Source organism: Dermacentor albipictus, chromosome 3, assembly GCF_038994185.2.
Source record: "Dermacentor albipictus isolate Rhodes 1998 colony chromosome 3, USDA_Dalb.pri_finalv2, whole genome shotgun sequence".
Taxonomy (NCBI): domain Eukaryota; kingdom Metazoa; phylum Arthropoda; class Arachnida; order Ixodida; family Ixodidae; genus Dermacentor; species Dermacentor albipictus.
This window is the reverse complement of record NC_091823.1, coordinates 29,548,004-29,554,249: the sequence shown is the minus strand read 5'-3', so window position 1 is coordinate 29,554,249 and position 6,246 is coordinate 29,548,004.

The window sequence follows — 6,246 nt, the reverse complement described above, 5'->3', positions numbered from 1 at the left end:
ATGCGTGGATGGTATGGGGAACAGACTCCAGCGATGCTGCGAATGCAGCTGGAAATGTCCTGTAGAAGAACTATGCGCCATCAGTGATGGAAAACCAAATGAAACTACCTGTGATTATTGCTATAGGGTACGTTCTCGCGTGCCAAATCTAAATGTTTACTTTCCCAGATCTGGTCTGACGCCCACGCCGATTCGTTATTTTTTTTAGGGGCGAGGGGTGCTAGGACGATTGATTAAATTTTTATTTCCCGCCATAGATTTCTCTTTTGCCAGAAAAAGACCACACAAAGTCCACTCCATCTTCTTGGATCAGGTTTAGCTGTTCCAAACTTGCTATTCTTGGGTACCTTGTCTCCTGGGCTAAGCGACGGGAAAGTTTTGCCCTACCATTCAGCACTTTTTCTTTTTCAGGTTCTATGTTATTTAACTTGAAAAGTGTAAACTGAAGATGTTTATTTGTCTGCCAGATTTAGCTTTGATTTCTACAATATTTATTCATGTTCTGTTTCGTTCACTCATTATCATTAATATAGGCTTGACAAGTTCTGAGTACTTTGATTCTAACCTAGCTATCTACTCTTAGTGATTAACTTCTTTTTAGAAGCAGTTCTCTTGGTCCAGGACTGTCCTTTGAACTCCTGCGGGACATTTCCTTTGACAGCTATAATTGTGAAAATGAAGCCGACTATTGGAGCTTCGAAACAGGTTCCCGTGGGGATGTTATTGGAAACGATTACCCGATGCGCCAAGTACCTCGATTGCAGAAAGCCAGAGCATCGATCCGTCTCGTTTCTCTGCAGCCGGTAAGTGATACGGGGTGCCCGTTATTGCAGTCGCATGTGAAGCAACTTTGACGCGCTTGACGTCAATGCGAAGAGTCTGCCTTCAACTCGGAACAAAGCCTGTCTCTCACACTCGAGAACGTACGTGGACCGTGCGCGGCCGATTGCGTCAAAGTTCGCTCGCACTTCGAGCCATCGGGTGTCATCAGAGGATCCGCGTTTGGTGCATTCCTCGCGTTTCCTGCGTTGAATGTTCCTCCTCAGCCCGCGTTGGGTCTCCACGTGCTTCTCTTTCGGGAACGTTATACGCGCATGTCGTCAGCATTGATGCAGCTAATGGAAAACTCTAGGGCGCTATTCAGGCGCGTAATTATGTCCGACATGATCGCTGTTGGACAAAATTGTATAAACTGTTTTAGTAGAAAAACCCAGTGCCAATGAACCTTTAATTTTAAACACCAACAAAAGTACCAGAAACATGCTTGAAATAAAATAAATCGCCACGGCTTTAGGACCAGGTTACGGCCACCTAATCCGTAACCCTGTTCAACGTGGGCCTCCGCGGTTGCTGGCATGTGTCGCTTTACGACAATGCTTTCACTGGCATCGAGCGCAATTGCGGCGAACGCGCAAGCTTTCCAAGCCCATATGCTTCGACCAGCAGGCAAAGTATGTACTCCTATACGGATTGCATCTATTCCGGAGCGTCTCGTCGAACCAAATAACTGACCTCCCGATTGACACACTCTTCATCATCTACGATTAGATGTACCCTACAGCCCTCCCTTTGTCGGATCAAGCGAAAAAAATGTATATATATATATATATATATATATATATATATATATATATATATATATATATATATATATATATATATATATATATGGTGTTGCGGCTGGGTTACCCTTTCCGCGATCAGGTTCATGTACAAGTTACGTAAAAGGACTTCTGTGGACTACTTCACTCCTGTGTGATGGCTGTTGTGCGTATAGTGCTTGTTGATATTTTCTCATTGGCTTTCTATTTCACATTCTTGCATGAAAAAACGAATATGGACTATGGGATCTAACGAAATGTACCTGCCTATTTTCTAAAACTAAAAAAAAGAAACATGTGGTCTTGCATGTCTGTCTGTCTGTGTCTGTCTGTCCGTCCGTCCGTCTGTCCGTCTGTCTGTCTGTCTGTCTGTCTGTCTGTCTGTCTGTCTGTCTGTCTGTCTGTCTGTCTGTCTGTCTGTCTGTCTGTCTGTCCGTCCGTCCGTCCGTCCGTCCGTCCGTCCGTCCATCCGTCCGTCCGTCTGTCTGCCTGCCCGCCTGCCTGCCCGTCTGTCTGTCTGTCTGTCTGTCTGTCTGTCTGTCTGTCTGTCTGTCTGTCTGTCTGTCTGTCTGTCCGTCTGTCTGTCCGTCCGTCCGTCCGTCCGTCCGTCCGTCCGTCCGTCCGTCCGTCCGTCCGTCCGTCCGTCCGTCCGTCCGTCCGTCCGTCCGTCCGTCCGTCCGTCCGTCCGTCCGTCTGTCTGTCTGTCTGTCTGTCTGTCTGTCTGTCTGTCTGTCTGTCTGTCTGTCTGTCTGTCTGTCTGTCTGTCTGTCTGTCTGTCTGTCTGTCTGTCTGTCTGTCTGTCTGTCTGTCTGTCTGTCTGTCTGTCTGTCTGTCTGTCTGTCTGTCTGTCTGTCTGTCTGTCTGTCTGTCTGTCTGTCTGTCTGTCTGTCTGTCTGTCTGTCTGTCTGTCTGTCTGTCTGTCTGTCTGTCTGTCTGTCTGTCTGTCTGTCTGTCTGTCTGTCTGTCTGTCTGTCTGTCTGTCTGTCTGTCTGTCTGTCTGTCTGTCTGTCTGTCTGTCTGTCTGTCTGTCTGTCTGTCTGTCTGTCTGTCTGTCTGTCTGTCTGTCTGTCTGTCTGTCTGTCTGTCTGTCTGTCTGTCTGTCTGTCTGTCTGTCTGTCTGTCTGTCTGTCTGTCTGTCTGTCTGTCTGTCTGTCTGTCTGTCTGTCTGTCTGTCTGTCTGTCTGTCTGTCTGTCTGTCTGTCTGTCTGTCTGTCTGTCTGTCTGTCTGTCTGTCTGTCTGTCTGTCTGTCTGTCTGTCTGTCTGTCTGTCTGTCTGTCTGTCTGTCTGTCTGTCTGTCTGTCTGTCTGTCTGTCTGTCTGTCTGTCTGTCTGTCTGTCTGTCTGTCTGTCTGTCTGTCTGTCTGTCTGTCTGTCTGTCGTACGACGTAGAGTCGGAAGCAGGCAGGAACGAGGAGACTGCCCTGCTCTTACATTGCTGCAAACATTCAAGGACAGTGCTTCCCTAATATCTTAAGTAAAGCTCTCTTTGGAGACAGCAACGCATCTGTGCGACGGTGACGATAACCGCGCATTGCCTTTAGCATTTATTTTTTGTAGAATGAGCAGCAAGGCTCTTTAGCATAGAAAGTCAGCTTTTGGTACAAAGAGAGAAGAAGCGAACGAAGCCCCTGCATTTTCTTTTTTACTTTGTTCGCACGGCTTTCCTTGCTTAAACCATGTTTTTTTTATATTGGCCTTTGGAAGCTCGGAGGCAGCGCCAAAGAGAAAAACACACAGTGTGGGCTTGTTGCAAGCAACTGCGTGCTTTAAGCTAGTGGAGAGGCGCTTGCTCAACTCGTTACGCTCGACTTAACCGAAACGCGTCGGCGTGGTCTCCCTTGCCAAGGCGATCGAAACTTACGCAAACGGGGCTGCTCTCGCCGCCGTTATGATGTTGCGTGACGAAACCACGACGGTTCATTCGCCGAAGTAAGTCTTTCGTCTCCCCAAAAATGGTCTGTCGCAGGGACTCGGTCGATGTCAGTGCTCTCATATCGCCGCGGACGTACAAGCAACAGAGCGCGCACACTGACCGAAGAGATTGCGAGGTCATTGCCCCGTAGACGCTCACCATGATATTCTCTACGTGCCGGTTATATTGCCGCCGTTTTCTTCTCATAGATCGTACGACTAAGCGACATTAAATGGAAGGAGTTCTACTCCCTCGAATCATTGCGTTGCCGTATACGCAATGCGACAAAACATCAGAATATAGTGTCTAAACTTTTATTTCGAAAGCAATTATGCGAACACTAGAGGCGCATTTTCGCCGTCGACGTCGTTGCTGCCGTGCTGTGATCGTATCAACGGCGCCGGCTCGGCTCGCGTGCGGAGGGGTAGAAGATCTTCAGAGGACCAAGCGACCCTTATGAAAGTGAGGATAGTGAGGAGTTTCCCTTTTAGTTATCGTAACTTGTTTCTTTCCTGATGTTGGTGCGTGCTTTTAGGTAGGTACTCATACAGGTTTATTTACCATTGCCGCCAGCCATGAGATTCTCTGAACGTCTCTGACTTTGCGTTTGATGTTCTTTGTTGCCATGCTGCATACTATACCGGTCGCATACTTGATGGTAAGTTTCCTAGTTTTCTTTCCTCCACACTGAGTCAGTGCTTTTTCTGTACAAATACCTCAACAGTCTCGAAACCGATTTACTTTCTCTCATATTCCACGGGCGTTCTTCAAAACAAGTTTTACTCTGAGCATCCCTCACTTCTAAACTTTTCCTGCCCATATCAACCTGCACAGCTTCGTTTGTAGTCTTCCCGTGAGCGCCCAATGCGAGGCGTCCCACTGACCTTTCGTCGCTATAGAGTCCTGATTGAACCCTTGACTTCAAGCAAACAACCGTATTTCCAAATGTAGGTTTTGGAACCATTACAGATTTCCAATTACTCCGGGGCATGTCGTACCTATTGTATCCCCATAGAGCCGTGTTTCATTATGGCAGCATTTCTGTTCCCATTAGCTATTACTGTTCGTTTTCAAGTTTTTCCATGTATCTATTGCCTTAGTTACCCGTGCACCAAGGTATTTGTATTCTTTCACCCAAGGTTTATCCTGGCCCTTTATTGACGCGTCTGTTCGCTGTTTTGATTGAATACCACAAAACCTGATTTTTAACCCTAAATTTGAATCCTAAATTCTGATATTCCTGTCCACAGATATTAGCCAGACGTTGCACAACACGTTGCATGTTAATAAGCAACACAATGTCGTCCGCATAAAACAAACCTGGAAACTGCAGCACTACTATTGTGCCTGTCTGCTTGTATGAGAGATTAAACTTAATGTTGATTCATTCTAACTCCCTTTCCATCCTTACCATGTACATAATTTCCACATCTATGTAATGACTCCTAGTGGGAAATATGAACATTGTGTTACAATAAAAATACTGCTGGTTTGTACTATCCCCGCGTTGAATAATGCGTGCTACAGGCAGCCGTGACCGACAGGGTTAGACCGGGCTGATCTGAAGCAGCAGCAAAGTTTTGAGTGGCAAATATATGAGGAGCCCATTTTCCGCTAATGCTTGGCGTGGCCTTCATCGGGGTCACAGCGTTCATTTCAGGCAGCGCAATGGTCTTAGTGCAATACCGGTCGAATGCGCAAGTGGAACTTTACAGACAAAGGGAGAGAGAGAGAGAGAGAGAGAGAGAGAGAGAGAGAGATGTAGCCGGCTTTCTGGTCCCTTCGGGGAAAGGATTAATAGCACCTCTGACGATCCACATCCCTTGAATTTCTTTATAATGAGAGGGTGAAATACGGAAGATGTCCAGAGGCAGAGAGGCGTCTACCCCTGTGATTTATCTGAGCCTATTCGTATAGGTGCAAGTAGTGGATGTTTGCAGCCCATAACAGTCTCCGGACAGTGTCACTGTGTTGGCCTGTAGCGCCTGCAGTCGAACGCAACTCTAGGTGCCCGTTCCTGCGGCGAGCGTCGGTGTCGGTGGCGTAACCGAGCGAACGAGCACAGCGAAAGATGAAAGAGCGAACGCGGAGCGGGATACGATAGGACGCGAGCCGCGAACCAAGAGCTGCGCTCGAATTTCGCGTTAGGGAGTATGGTAACCGCCGGTGAATTTTTGGCTGAGCAAGGTTTTGAAACCTTGCTCCGCAAACGAAAGAAAAAAATCTTTTAGAAAGGGTATTTGAATGAGTTACGGACATAGTCGTGCAACTTTTAAAAGTTTCTAGGAGTATTTCAGGTAGCTGCTGGAGTTCTCTTATTAACCTTTTCCGTAGTTCCAAGAGAAAGAAAAATTAGGGGGGGGGGGAAACGAGGGCAGGGAGGCTCTTCTACATACCACGTAAGAGTCTTTAAGCATGTCGAACAATTAGGTACACATAAACGTAACTATGGTTCACAGCAATTGAGTTGAGGGAATAAGATTCCCTGAGGTCTGCGAATTTTTATTCAGCTTTTTATATTTCTCTCAAACAGGCAACAAGAAAACGAATGAATAAATATCCGCGGACTTGAACGTAGTCATTAAAATCTCCGTCTTCACTCCCATCTTTTCACCTTCAACTATATAGGACCAAAACTCGCATTGCGAACTCCACTCTGCGGTAGAACGCTTCGTTCAGTGTTGCTTTAAACTTGGCGGAAACGGCCAAGCCATTTCCTTTCGATGGCTTGGT